At 46.8% G+C, this 15,600-nt stretch overlaps 1 long non-coding RNA gene across 1 annotated transcript in view; it reads left to right on the forward strand.

The window, feature by feature from the left end:
- The window catches only part of LOC128328568 (uncharacterized), a 35,043-nt gene extending 20,078 nt beyond the window's left edge, over positions 1–14,965 (forward strand). Inside the window, exons 3-4 of the long non-coding RNA XR_008309296.1 lie at positions 521–626; positions 2,650–14,965. This is a non-coding gene — a long non-coding RNA (uncharacterized LOC128328568). The remainder of the gene's footprint in view (positions 1–520; positions 627–2,649) is intronic.
- The last annotated feature ends 635 nt before the right edge of the window (positions 14,966–15,600 follow it).

A 15,600-nucleotide genomic window follows, 5' to 3' on the forward strand; every position in this document is an offset into this window, starting at 1 on the left:
CATTCTGGAGGAGATGGGAGCTTAAAGCCCTGTATGAAAAATGAAAAATGCCCTGGTTCCCCTAGTTCTTCTGGTTTGGGGGTCACAGCGACACAGAGGTCAGGTGGGGGTCTGGGTTATGGAGTCTTCCCACTCCATCTCACCCCCTGGACTGTCCACCTTGTCCCACAATTGGTGATGGGGGAGGGACTTGCATTTGGGGTCATGACAGTTCCCAATTATGCTGCAGTACAGAATGTGAATGCATGTTTCTCTTCCAGTGCCTTGGGACTGTAACATGGTGAAGGATTTGGCCCGTGTGTGAAGTCAGTTGCCAGTCTGTGCTTTCAGATCTCATGGAGTTTCTCTGCATTCTGCTCTGTGCTTCTTTTTAAACGCTCAGTCATCATAATAAAATGTATGTTTTGCAAACAAAAGGCACGTGATTTGAGATAATGGTGGGTTAGGGTGGGGAATAATGGGAATGCCATGTGATTCAAGATCGTTTCTGTAATGACAACTCCTTCTTTCCTTCTCCAAGCCAAGGACCGACAAATTCCTCAACAACGTCGAAAGTAGCCTATTTTAAGAGGAAATATGCAGAAGAAGAAGATTCACATCAAAATTACCAAGGGTATTTTCCAAAAGTAAGTATGTTTCTGAGTTGAAGATTGGAAGAGATTTTTTTTTTAAAAAGAAATGATGATCCTACCTACAGAACACATTTCTAAAGTATGGAGGCTGTTCTCATGTGCCGTCAAGACCAGGCTAAGGAAGCCAAGCCTGGTTCTGGCTGCACGTGAGAACCACCGGGATTGTGCTCGACCCTGGTGGTGCTTTGGTGACAAACCTGCCTAGGGAACTTCTTGCCACCTAAACGAGGTTAAGGGAGCGAGCACTGCCTTAGACCCAGTTTCCAGATTGTGTGCAGTGCTGGCTACTTTCAGCCAACGCTGCAACATTGACGGGCACCTGCACATCGCTAGGGGTATCCCCACAATGCACTGCACACTCGTGTGTTGCATTGTGGAGGTTCTGTGGGCTGGGGTGACGCATCCTGAGCCCCGCACCTCCATGCTGCTGGGGGAAGTCGCAGAACATCTGGGTGTGTGGGATTGTGTGCCCTGACCCTCCCAGATCTGGCATCCCTGGGGGGGTGAGGCAGGGGGGTGGTAGCAACTGGACAAATAGCAACTAAAGGTAAAGTTGTGCTGTCGAGTCGATGTCGACTCCTGGCGCCCACAGAGCCATGTGGTTTTCTTGGGTACAATACAGGAGGGGTTGACCATTGCCTCCTCCCATGCAGTGTGAGATGATACCTTTCAGCATCTTCCTATATCTCTGCTGCCCGATATAGGAGTTTCCTGTAGTCTGGGAAACAGACCAGCGGGGATTTGAACCAGCAACCTGTTGCTCCCTGGACAAGTTACCAGTCCACCTCTCGGGTGAGAGGTAGCGGCATTGCCATTTAACTTTCAAATGGCCCATGGGGCAATTTCTTAAGCCAAGGGCTCTGGAGGTGCTGGGGTGCCTCCATAACCATAACCTCTCATGCGATCTTGAGAAAATTTTATTTATAAAACCCTCCTTTCTGTCTACTTTCACCATACCGTGCATAATTATATAAGCCCCAGTTGTGTTTCCCCTTAGTTGGCTTTCTTTCTCAACTTGGTGGTCCATTCAAAGGAGTATGTTGCATCGACCACTACCTAATGAAGGTCAGAGGCAGTGTGAGACACAATACTTCTACCCTGCCTTTTCCAGGTTATGGGGGCCACTGAAGCTCAATTTCCTTAGAACTCCCCCAATCCTTGACCTGCCTGCCACTGACTCCACAGATGTCTATATAAGAACAGAAAATAAGTTGATTTTGGTGATCTGTATCTCATTATGCAATAGATGGAGGGGAGAACAGGTGACCCCCCCTCTCTCTGTGTGTGTATTCTTGTCCTCTTCAGCATTTTCTATACTTTCCACATGGCTCTGTGCTAAATAAATTTTCTGTCCAGCACTATGCTAATATCCCACTGCTAACTGGTCAAAGAGGCACCTTTCAAAGTCATGATTCTCCTTATACCTAGCAGGGAGAGATCAACTCTGTTCAACTCTTTCCAGCCCCAGCACAGCATCCCTCCAGTGGTTGTTACTGGTGTATACCTTGAGGCTGTTTACACAATTGAAATCTGGGCAGGTCAAGTGTCCTAGCCAGGTCTGGGAGCTGTGCATGATCCTAATTTCCATTGTGTGGGAGCAAAAAATGAAGTGGGAGGAGGGAGAAGTGATTGTGTGGGAGACAGGAGTTGGGTAGGACAGTTTTGCCTCCTACCTTGGTCAAATGCTGGCTATGAAAGCTGGGTAGGATGGCACTGTCCTACCCAGCTCCTGTCTCCCACACAATCATCATTACTCCCCCCCTTACCTAGTTGTTTGGGAGCATGGACACCTTGGGAGCATGCACACCTCACAAACCAGTATTCGGTTGTGCGAACAGCATCCTTGTGTTTCTTTCTAGATTGTGAGCCCTTTTGGGACATAATATAATCATTGTCTTCTCCTTCTTTTTCTCCTCCTCTTCCATAAATTACTTTGAGAACATTTCTGTTGAAAAGTGATTATATTGTTGTTGTTCTTCTTGTTGTTGTTATCAACCTTTATTTTTAATTATCTTAGCACCTGATACTACCTGAAGATCGGACTTGTATTCTGAAACTTTCTCTGCAGAAGCTCCAGTTCCTTGAAGACCCTGAGATCTATCTCCGCCGGTCTGTGTTGATCAACAACTTGCTGCGAAAGATTCACCTGGAAACCGAGCGCGAACGCTATGAATACTTTAAGGGGTCCCCATGCTGTCGGACTGCGTACTCTGATACGAGAAAACGGCTGAAGTTCATGGTACAAGAATGCCGTTCTCAATCCCTTTATTACGAAGAGCTGCATTCATATCATATAGTGCCTTATCCTACGGAGAATGCCATTTATGGAGTGGGCTACTCAAGCGGCCATTTGGCGCAAAATTCGCAATTGCTTATTTATGAAATGAAGTAAGGTTGCTTTTTAGAGCTGCGGAGTGTTTTGTTTGTAAACGCCTGAGAAGGCTTCTTAGCATGCTATACTGAGGCCCTCGTTGCCAATGTATGGGAGACCAAAGGCGTGACTTGTCTTTGGCTGTGTGGGGAATGCATTGGTGGCAGGATTGAGGCCTTCTTGACTGCAAAAGTAATTTGGCATCCGTAGGAAACTGGTGCAACTGAGAGATTTCTCAGTAAGCAGAGACACCTTGTGTGCGATGGCTTTTCGGTTGTCCTTATGTATATATTTGAATTAACTTTAGCATCTCAATGATACCACCCTTTTGGGAGAAAGCAAATGGGTACTAGAAGAAACTAATATATTAGTGTGGTTTTGGTGAGGATTAAAGGGGCTGTCGTCGTTACTACCCAGAAGGGTTAAGGAAGCCGTTTTCTTGAAGGAATTCTTAATCACGGCATGATTCTTTGCCATTTAAAAATACTGATCCATTTTGATCCTTTTCGGCTGAGGCTATTCAGTAGCATTAACTGTTCTGAGACTTGTCTGCTTAGTAATTCATTCACCTCATATGACTGCTGCTTGGTTTGTTTTGGTTGGTAGTGATTTTTTTTTTAAAGGTTTCAGTGAAACAGTGATTTGGAGATGGTTTCTCAAGGTGACACATTCATCTGCTAATTGCTGCTTGTTTAAGCTTGAATCCTCTCCAGCTTCCTGTTGAGTTCATCTGACGATTGTACAGCAGGGTGCATAGTGCTTTCAGTATTAATGCTTTGCCAGGCAATTGTGTATGTATGTGTGTGTGTGTTCATGTGAATTTGGGGAACATATTTGTTTGACACAGCGAACAGTAAATTATTGCCCTAAAAGGCAAGACTTCTCAGTGTTACCGCATTGTTTGTGATTGACGTAGGTGCCCAACGAGAGCTTGTGAATTTTCTTTTTGTAATCCTCAGGTATGTCAGGCGGGGAAGGTGGTGGATGGATTGGCAAAGAGTGAGGAGTGGGTGACAGCTGCCAAAAGGTATGCTCTGAAAATGCCAAAGAGGAGTATGAGAGAGGAGGATGCGAGGAATGTACTAAGGACTAACTTATACTACAATCTGAAGGTAGTATTGTACCACTTTGACAATGGCTCCCCCTCAAAGTATGCTGGGGACTGTAGTTTGCCGAGATGCTGAAATTTCTCATTAGAGAGCCCTATCGCTGATGGACTACAATTCCCAGGATTCTCTGGGAGAGGGAATGACTCTTAAACCACTTTGTGAGGAGTCTGGATGTGCCCTAAAACTTGGCAGACGTTTCTGTTAAAGCCTGAAAGCCATATTGTCCAGGTCTAAAGACACAATCCGCTCCAACTTCTGCCTGCACTAGCCTAATTGAGATGAAATTAGTAATGTTCTGTTAACACAGTTCCCATTTTGTCTGTGTTTGGCTTGGGCTGGAGAATTTCCAGTCAGAATGTGCCCTGTGTTATGTCATCAGATGCAAAACAAAGGAATCAATTTTATATTGATGGTAGTATATTGCACATTATAACGGTAAAGACTTGCATGATGGAAGGACTAAGAAGGCTACTGACTGAAGGGATATCTTATCGAGATGCCCCCCTTTTATTATTATTTTGTGAATAAAGCCATCATTCTTATGCAAAGCAATTGACATACTATCTTTTCTAGAGTCAAGTAAGAAACATGTTTAGCAAAGAAGAGTCTAGTGAGGAACCATGATTCCTTCTTTAAGCCAAGTTAAAATGCCTCATTCTTGTTTCCGTAAAAGATGGTTGAGTGATGCATATGAATCACTTGATTCCACTGTTGATCAAGCATGTGAAAAAAAACACATTGTGTCTGAACAGATACTGGGGAAAATAGAAGTTCTCCTTGTGTAGACTCACCCACACGGGAGTTATCACTTGATGCTATAGTCTGCAAGTGATGAATGCTCATGTGTGATGAGGCTGATTCATCCCTTGCTGGTGACAAAGACCTTTCCAAGCAAGGCTTCATAACTTCAGCCTTTCTGCTGTTGTTGGATTAGAGCTCCCATAATCTCCAGCCACAATAGTCAGGGATGATCTTCAAGGATAAACTTGTAAAGCACATAGAAGAACAGGTCCTGCTGGGAGTGAACCAGCATGGCTTCCGCAAAGGGAAATCTTGCCTCACCAACCTTTTGGACTTCTTTGAGAGTGTCAACAAGTGTGTGGATCAAGGTGATCCAGTTGACATAGTATACCTGGACTTCCAAAAAGCTTTTAACAAAATTCCTCATCAAAGACTCCTGAGAAAACTTAGCAGTCATGGGATAAGGGGACAAGTACATGTGCGGATTGCTAACTGGTTGAAAGACAGGTAACAGAGGGTAGGTATAAATGGAGAGTTTTCACAATGGAGGGAAGTAAGAAATGGGGTTGCCCAGGGATCTGTACTGGGACCGGTGCTTTTGAAATTATTCATAAATGATCTAGAAGCAGAAGGAAGCAACGAGGTGGCCAGATTTGCAGATGATACCAACTCTTTTGGGTAGTGAAATCCAAAATGGATTGTGAGGAGCTCCAAAAGGATCTCTCCAAACTGGATGAGTGGGCGACAAAGTGGAATATGCAGTTCAGTGTCGGCAGGTGTAAAGTGATGCACATTGGGATGAAAACACCCAACTTCAAGTATACATTGATGGGATCTGAGCTGTCAGTGACTGACCAGGAGAGGGATCTTGGGGTCATGGTGGACCGCACTGTTGCCAGAACATAAGGGTATATTTGTGGGTCAAATGAGCTGTAACCCAAAATTTGGCTTTAAAAAAGCCAATCTGGCAATCAGCTTGTTGAAAGTGTCAACTCAATGTGCAGCAGCTGTGAAAAAGGCCAATTGTATGCTAGGGATCATTAGGAAAGGGATTGAAAATAAAACAGCTAATATCATAATGTCCTTATACAAAACGATGGTGCGGCCACACCTGGAGTACTGTATACAATTCTGGTAACCACATCTAAAAAGGACATTGTAGAACTAGAAAAAGTGCAGAAGAGGGCAACCAAGATGATCAGGGGCCTAGAGCACCTTTCTTATGAGGCAAGGCTACAACACCTGGGGCTATTTAGTTTAGAAAAAAGACGACTGTGGGGAGACATGATAGAGGTCTATAAAATCATGCATGGTGTGGAGAAAGTGGATAGAGAGAAATTTTTCTCCCTCTCACATAACACTAGAACCAGGGGTCATCCCATGAAATTGATTGCCAGGAAATCTAGGACCAATAAACGGAAGTACTTTTTCACACAACGCATAATCAACTTGTGGAATTCTATGCCACGAGATGTGGTGACAGCCAACAACCTGGATGGCTTTAAGAAGGGTTTGGATCACTTCATGGAGGAGAGGTCTATCATCGGTTACCAGTTGGAGGGCTAAAGATCACCTCCCGCCTCAAAGGCAGGATGCCTCTGGGTACCAGTTTCAGGGACGTAACAGCAGGAGAGAGGGCATGCCTTCAACTCCTGCCCGTGGCTTCCAGCTGCATCTGGTATGCTCGACTAGATGGGCTCTGGGCCTGATCCAGCAAGGCTGTTCTTATGCTCTTATGTTCTTATGGGAGTTGTAGTCCAACATTGGGAGGAAGGTCAGAGTTGTGCATCCCTGTTGTAGATGGACAGATTAAGACAGGGAGTGTGTAAAGTGAAGCATAGTGACTTGAGGCTAGTATTGCACATTGGAGGGATACTTGCTACAGGGGGAAAAGTAGGATTGGATTCAAAGAACCATGTATCAAAAGGAAGTTGCTGCTCGTGCTGTTCTGCAAACATTTGTGCAAGAGTTCACACACTGCTATAATAGGTTGGCTCTGTCAGAATTGGCATGCTTCGGCTTGTGCATGGTATGGAGCATGCGGAAGACTATCTTTGGATTTAGTTGTGTGCAGATGAGCATTTTTTAATTTGGTTGCATTTTGCTTCTGTAACACTCTAAGGCAAGGTGTAAACCAGAGATGCCTTCTGCATGTGGAAAGGTACCTTTGGATCCAGTCCTGGAAATCTAGACTTCATAGTCTACAAATCTTAGATGCTCTGTCACACAGACCAAGTGGTCCTGGGTGAACATCCCGATCCAAGTGGTCCCAAGTGAACATCCCAAGATGCCTCCACCCAGTTCAACGGAATTCAAATGAGCAGTGTGATGTGGATGAGGTTGTGTATCTTGACGTACTCCTGTGTAGGGAAAGGCGTGATTGCTCATGCAAATCTCCCTTGATGAATAATGTGTGCATGTACTCAGGAATAGACATCCTGGGAAGTGTGGGAATAAGATGTTGCAAGCGAGATGAGCAGCCCTAGAGCCTTTTGGTTATGAAAAGGAATTGATTTATTTTCATTAAAAACATCATCAAAACAGTTAGGCAAGAATCCTTCCATCTAAGTTGATTGACAGGGCGTCACACATGTAGGTACATTCCTTGATGCTGCAAGATTACTCATCACCTGATCACACTCAGCTGAATGTGTGAACAGCCCCTCTGGAGATGGCTGTGTTTGGGTTGACACACTGGTTGATATAGGTTTTTTATGGGGTGAAGGCACAGACAAGTCTTCATTGGATGCTAACATCAACGAGAGAGAAACATATACCTGTGAACTGTCCGGTACCCCAGCATAACTATCATCCCACATTTAAATTGTTGGTCAAGAGATGGCTTGGTGTGTAGCAGTCCCCTGAGGCTGGTTCACAACTAGATCAGTAAGGACAAACGGACCCAAGTTTGGGAGCTGTGCTCACCTCCATGTTGTGATCGTGTGCCACTGAATAAAAAAGATTGGAGGTGGAGGCAAGGTTCTCGCTGGGGAGGAGAACTCTGCCGTACCCTGCAGTTGTACCCAGCTGCTTAATGAGGTAGGAGGAAAGGCCTCCTATTACCTTGCAGGACCCTTGCACAGAATCACTTTCCCCAACTCCACCCTTGTCTTTTACTAGCTCACAATCACAAAATGGGAGTGCGCACAACTCCTAAAAACTTGAGACATTTCTCCCACCCGGTACCTGTTTGCACAAATTAGCCTCTGATCTAATGCCTCGCTCTGTCCAAAGCTGCTCTCGGAGTCATGTCACCCACCCAGCAGCGATCTGCAAGAGCAGGATTTCTACCCTGGGTTCATAGACGAGAATCTGCTGGAGTCAGAGCAAACAAGCAGAACTTATGTATTTGTGATTTATCTAACACATTTTTATACCGCCCCATACCCAAGTCCCTGGGTGGCTCACTATCTAATAACTTAACAACAGTTAAAAACAGTTTAAAATACAGATTAAAAATCTAAAACTTCAAACTTTAAAACTATACACAGGGGCATAGCAAGGTTGGAGTGGGCCCAGAGACAAGATTTTAAAATGCTTCCCTCACTGAAGCTCAGCTCATGAAGTAAAGAAATCTTAAATGAGGCTGAATAGTGGGAACAAAAAGCATTGTGTGTGTGTGTGTGTGTGTGTGTGTATAAAATAACCTATGTGCCACAATAGAACATCATCCTAAATTATTATTTAAAAAAAGATTTTGTAAATTGAGGAGGATGCAAGTCATTTAATGGTACTAGAGAAAGACATGCTGTTCTGGTCGCTCCAGGTCTGAACACTCACATCAGTTTCGGAGGATGAATACAACTGAAGGAAGCCCGGGTAGGTGCGTGGCTGGGGGAGTCAGTCCTGTGACTTGCCTCTGGGGGGGCCCCCAAGGCAGTGGGCCCCCAGACAAACTGGCCATGGGGAACAGCTACCAAAGAGCATTCTATCTTGTCCTCTGAGACTCTCATACAATAACAGGAGATACGCTTGGAGGGGCAATGCGATGTTAAAAGAACGTCTCCTTCCTCATGAACCTCATCGCCTATTAAGATCATCTAGGGAGGCCCGGTTGCAGTTGCCACAGGCTCAATTGTTGGCAACTCAAAACCGGGCCTTTTCTAGGGTGGCCCCGGGACTTTGGAATGCAAACCTTAATAAAATTAGAGCCCCTCCCCTTCTCTGGATGTTTATAAGAAGGACCTGGAAACATACCTGTTTAGTCAGGCTTTTAGTGTATAGTCAGGGGCGTAACTATAATATATACCTTCCCCTTGGTAGTCGTGTACACTCCTCCTGCAGATCTATATCCAATATGATCAATATGCCTGACAAAACATATCACCTGATCTAAACCCCTCCCTATAAGGTTTTCTTGGGACGTGCCCAGATGATGCAATTTCGTTTTCAGAGCTATTTCCCATTGAGATGTAAAGCTGTCAATTAACACTAAAGGCGCTAGACCGACTGGGAGGAAAAGCTACACATAGCTATAAGCTACATGCTCTATATATTTAGTATGGCTGTCTGATTTGGGTGGTAATTTATGGCTGCCACCAAAGTTGTGTGTAAAGCAACATTTGAAGCAAACTTGCTGGTTTCTTCTTCAGGAGAAACATCGGAGGAGTGCAAGAGGAGCTAAAGTAGTTTCAACAGGACTAGTGTCATAGCTCAGAGGCAGAGGCACTCTTATCCCTGGACTTCAGGGCCGAAGTCCAGATCCTCCACAGCCCCAAGTTCAAAGCCTCCACAGCCCCTGGCCCCCCCCAATCCTCTTTAGTCTGTCCCGGGTGGTGTGATCCCCTGGCCGAGCATGATGATGCTTAATTTGCAGGGCAGGGGGCCCTCCAAAGGTCTTTAGGTCCAGGCTCCAAAATTACCTAGGTGCACCTCTTCTCGGAGGAGGCATCCTACATACTCTTTAGCTTTCTTCCAAGCCTATTTAACAGCTCTTTAGCATTGCCTTCTGAACTGGACTGTTTATGATTTATAGAAACCAGTAAACATGGGTTTCTCAGACGTGGGTCTCTAGACGTTGTTGGACTACAGCTGCCATCACCCCCAGTCACAATGGCTGGATGCAGGGGCGGAGCCTCCATTGAGCGGTAGGGTTCAAAGAACCTGGGCCGCCGATGAAAAGGGCCACCAGTGCCCTCCGTGTGCGTGACGTCACACGCAAAGGGGGCATGGCCCAATCACCAGAGGGCACACCCCGTTCTTCCTATTGCATCCCCACCCAGCATTTGCTGGCTGGATGTGTTTATTTTACTGGAGGGAGAGAAAGGGAAATTAACACAGCTAGGCAGCAAATGCTGGCTAGAAATGAGCCTGGGAGAGCCGGGAGACCCCCTTTGTGAGTTTCCTGGAAATGCATTCATGAGGGCTCTGGTGGGCCCTCCGGCAATCGGGCCATGCCCCCTTTGCATGTGATGTCACACACACGGACGTCACATGCGGGGGCCACCAGTGGGAGGGACATGGGCTGCCGTTCTGCTGGCTACGCTACTGGCTGGATGGCTAGAGATGATGGTTGGGGATGGTGATTCTGCTAGTGCGCCGGGTTGCTCAGTCTCCCACACTGACTCAAGGGCTAGGGATGATGGGAGTTGTAGTCCAACAACTGGGGATCTAATTTTGATAAACCCTACAGTAAACGGTTCATTGTCCAGCCATAATTCAAATAATCTAGATACACAATTTCCTTCTTTTATGTGAAAACAGGCATTGATTTCCCAAGAGCTGCTATCCGTAGAACAATCAAACCCATTATTACAACACCTGCAAAAACAGAGACCAGCTAGAGGATTTTGGCACTTGTTAAATCTTACCAACTGGAAACATTAATGCGATCAACATTTCTGCCTTGATTTGCTCAGCAAGACGAATGTGATATGCCTCATTATTTTCAGGGTCAAGGGCTTCATAAACTGTGTAACAGTTTCTGGAAATGCCCCCAGTTCAATGGAAGTTAATGGATGGGCTTTTGCTTCTAGAATAATGTCTCCTGCACTTTCCTTTTGGTAATTCTGTGGCTGATGAATGTGTTTGGCTGAGTATATGGAATATTGTGCCTTAAAGTTCCCTTATCATGTGAGCCTTCATTTCTTCTTTGTGAAAGTTATATAAAGTGTGCTGTAGCTGAGGATGATCTGCTGCTCTGCAAAGATCCATTTTTGGTACTTGGGTCTAACTTTCAAAAGCCATTGTTCTGGACGAAATCCAATGGGACTTCAGTCTATACTGTCAGGTGCAGATGATCAAAAAAACCCCCCCAGAGATCTCTTCTGTCTTCTGTTTCCATTTCTTGCCAAGCACCTTCAAATTCTGTTTTACCCATACCTGTGTCATAACCCAGTGGGCACAGATTAAAGCTCGATGAGGCTATGAAATGCAGAAATGGTTCCATGTCCTATCAGTTCCCTGTCCAGCACAGAACTCTCTGTGTGCGCACACACTCACTGGAACCCCGCATGTACTCTGGAGCCCTTGGTTCCTGGGAATTATGTCGTTCATGTCACTGAAGAGAGAAAGCCACCAACTGTGTTTTTAGTGTGTCTCATTTTAATCACTCCCCCACAGAAAGATCCTAGCAGAGGCAGGAGATGGGTAGGATGGATGTGGCCAACCTATATTCTGTCCTTGCAGGGCCTTCCCGCCAGCCACGGGAGGGCCCGATTACTCATCCGGTTGCAGGGTCGAGAAGTTGGAGGCTGCACCACTCCTGGGCACAGTGAGCAACCTTCCCCGGTTGCCAGGGAGAGCCAAGAGACCCGGGAACCGATGGACCATGGGTGGGTCAGTGTGGCCCAGCAGGTTGCCTCCTGGTGGTGAAGAGGAGAAGGCAGGGCCTCAACAGCTGGCAAGACGGGCAACAGCTGGAGGAGGGAGGAGGGAGCCAGCTCGATTGGAGAGGGCAGAGTCAGGAGAGGGTGACTGGGATTGCCCCGATTGCAGGGCTTTATTTAAAGCTTGGATGGCCAGGGATGAGGGGGTCTGGAGAGATGGGAGTGACTTGGCCCTAGAGCAGGCCTGCACGACATAAGGCCCGGTGGCCAGATCTGGCCCACGGGGACTTCTTTGCTGGCACCAGGGCTGGCCCAAAGTATTGTGATGCCAAAGGCCACCTTGCCCCATGGACTTGGTGGGGGTCAGGCCCCTTTCAAAACTGACTTTTGAAGGTGTCGAAAATTTACCTCGGCCCCTGCCTACCAAGTCATGGTTGGTTCTGGCCCACCAGGGTATTTGACTTGTGCACCCCTGCCTTAGAGATGCCTGGCAAGGAGCTGTCTGACCCCTCTCCCTGACGGCCGGTGGAGGAATAGGGTGATGATTACCCCATCCCCAGCCATTCCACGGCCAATTCAGTAGACTGTGGCCTCAGGCAAGTGCGTGACAGTCCCCAGCATTTTATCAAGGGTGGACAGAAAGCTGCCCTAGCTAGCTCCCAGCTCTCACACACGATCACTCTCCTCTCCTCTTGCTTTGCTGGCTGAGTTTACATGACTGCCGACCGGGAGCATGCACAGACCTCCTCCCTGTGTCAGAGCTATCCCAATAGGTTCACTAGGGCCATTGACTGATGTCTAAAAATAGGTGACGAATGGTGTCTATTCAAGCAGCAGACCCCTCCTGTGGATGCAGCAGGTGGCCTCTGCCGCACTACTGGCTGGGTGGGAAACCATGTGGGGGACCTGCTGTGTTGAGGGAGTGGTCACCTACCAAGATGCGGTGGCTGACTCCGCTCTTGTGCAAAGCTGCTGCACTAGCGCAAGGCTGTGGTGCTAGCTCGTTGGGCTATGTCTAGAATTTGCATTCTAGTGTCTGCTCGTGAAAACACATTACTGCACTGATTCCACAAGGCATGCAACCTCTGATGCCTCATAGATTTTGCAGGGAACGTCTGCACAAGCATGCAAGAGTGCAATTCTGAACATGTAATCTTGCACTCGTGCAACATTGCTGGTTGCCCAAGTCCGGTGTTAGGAGGTCAGCCAGCATGTCCAGACACCTGCCCCTCCTGCTGCTGCTGCACCAGCTTGCTTACTCTACCAGGCATGTGTTGGAGATGGAGCATCGACTCTTGGGACTTTTTATCCTAGTGACCACTCGGGGCATGAGGAGTTGGGCCTTCCTCTTTATTTCATTCCTTGTGTCTGCATGATCTGGCTGTCTGTGATTGGCAGACTGATATTCTGCACCTGTCTGTTCTGCCCGTCTTGCTCCCAGACCCCTCTTGGCTCTTCTCTGCTGCAGACTGCATTACCCTTACCATCTCACAGACCGCATTACCCTCAGACTGCATTACCCTCACCATCTCACAAGCACACAGGCTTTCTACCCAAGAATGTATTTTCCCAATCAAGCTTACTTGTGTAGGGATCTTAAACAACTGTCTCAAGCCACTCTTTAATGGGTGCAGCACCTTTTACTGCTTTGCTGTTTTAAATGAAACGGAGGGGAGGCTTACCGGAGGTTAACCTCGGAAGCCAAGAGTCATGCTGCAGACGATCCGGCAGCTGAGATTCCATTGCTTCCAGCTGCAATCCCCCTCCCTCTTCCTCTTCCGTTGAGCATGTCACTTGCCCGGCAGCCATTGGCCTTGAGATGAGAGGGGATGTGCTTGTGGGAGGAGCTTGAGCGCAAACCCGAAGTTGCTGTATTTCAATGAGACAATGGGGTCAATGGAGCTTCTGTTCCAGCAAGCTATCCAACTTCAAGCTGAGGGTTCCATCCTCGGTTTGAAGGTCGCAACAGAACTGTGATTGCAGGATTTTCCTGCATTTGGATGATGAGGAACGCCAACCTCAGGTGAGTGTAACTGAGGGTGGCTGTGTCATCTGAACTATGCCAGAGTGTTGCTTCAGCAGCTGTCAGAACCTGGATAAAATACTGCTGCAGGGGGGTGTAATCTTGACTTCACTAGGGAAAACTGGCTCTCCGTTAAAGAGGTGGCACACTGGTTCTGAAAGATGTGCTAAAAAAAATAAAAAATAAAAAAATTGGCAAGTCGCCCGACTTCTAGGTCTTTGAGACCGGCACGCTGGTGAAATCAGGCGGTCAGGAGGCGAGAGAGGTTCTGTTGGAGGAGAATATCAGAGGGTATTGTTAAGGGAAGCACCACATATCTGGAGGGTTTCTTCCATCATCTGTGAAGATCTCTACAGGAAGCACTTCTTGACATAACTCTAGGGCAGTATTTCCCAACCTTTCCCACCCCCCTCGAGGCACACTTGGAGTAAGGAGGGTGGAATTAGGGTACGCCCCCCCCCACCAGATTTTTTCTGGTGGTAATGCAGCCACACATTTTTTCACTTTTTAAAACCCTCCTGGTCCATTATGGAGAGACTCAGCTCCAAAAGTCAAGAATTGAAACTCCCAGCTTTGCAGCTGATGCACCTCTTTATGTGTCAGGAAGGGGCACTCCTTCCTGATGCATTATGGGACGACGCAGATGACTCGCCACATAACGGACCAGGAAGGAGCAATTCAGCCTGGTAGACCAGCCATGGGGAACAGTTGGGAACATGGGTTGAGAAATGCTGCCCTAGGAAGGAGCTCCCATCAAGACGACTATTCTGCTACATCCTCCTTGGTGAAGAGGTTTCCGAGTTTGGGTTCTGTGCCATGACACTGTGAGAGTTTTGGAAAGTGAAGCTAAACCATGCTGAAGAGAGAGAGCACTCCAGTACACAGGCGGGGTGGGTGGGTGGGCGGGATGTCCCATCTGTGTTTGTGCAGACTAAGTGTAGAAGCCCCAGCAGTTCATTTGTGGGGCTTTAAAAATTGCTTGTGCAATCAATTAATTACACTATGGAATCAAGTGAGAGGGGCAGTCCCAGATAGTATCACTCATGCATCAAAGAGGCATCAGTCATTCTTGGAATGTACCAGCCTGTGTTAAAATGTTATAGAGGGGCGGATTTTATACTGCTTGGCCGGAACGACTTCATTGTACAATCAGCAACAAATTTTGGACCTACTTGAGACTTACCTGAAAGGTTTTTATTGATTTTTTAAAAAAGTGAATGGTATAAAAATGTATTTTAAAAATATAAATATAAATATATATATAAATATAAACATGGATATGTGCATGATATTACTAATAAAGTTCTATTTCTATTGAAAAAGGTGTGCTTCCTTGTATGCTTCTGGTAACCCAGGATGGATCTAGAATGCAAGTGTTAGGGGCTTGATCACAGAAATGAGCTGTCCAGTCTTTTCAATGGAAGTCGTAGATCTAAACATACGCAGTCATATGCAGAGCTGACCCTATGATAAATTGTGCCCTGAGCAAAGAGTGGTAGAGCAAGGAACTGATGTGTAGAGCAAGGAACGCAGGAACATAGGAAGCTGCCTTCTACTGAGTCAGACTATTGGCCCATCTAGCTCAGCATTGTCTACACAGACTGGCAGCGGCTTCTCCAAGGTTGCAGGCAGGAATCTCTCTCAGCCCTATTTTGGAGATGCTGCCCGGGAGGGAACTTGGAACCTTCTGCTCTTCCCAGAGCGGCTCCATCCCCTAAGGGGAATATCTTACAGCGCTCACACATCAAGTCTCCCATTCATTTGCAACCAGGGCAGACCCTGCTTAGGTAAGGAGACAAGTCATGCTTGCTACCACAAGACATGGAGGAGCTACACACACCACGTAGTATGCACATCAAAGAACCCAACTGTCATCTTTGCCTCAATACACAAAGCTGGTGTGAGGAAGTCAAGGTGGGGTCAGCTAGCATGATTCCCCTCCACACACAGGTCTAGT

The sequence above is a fragment of the Hemicordylus capensis genome, chromosome 1, assembly GCF_027244095.1.
Source record: "Hemicordylus capensis ecotype Gifberg chromosome 1, rHemCap1.1.pri, whole genome shotgun sequence".
Classification (NCBI taxonomy): domain Eukaryota; kingdom Metazoa; phylum Chordata; class Lepidosauria; order Squamata; family Cordylidae; genus Hemicordylus; species Hemicordylus capensis.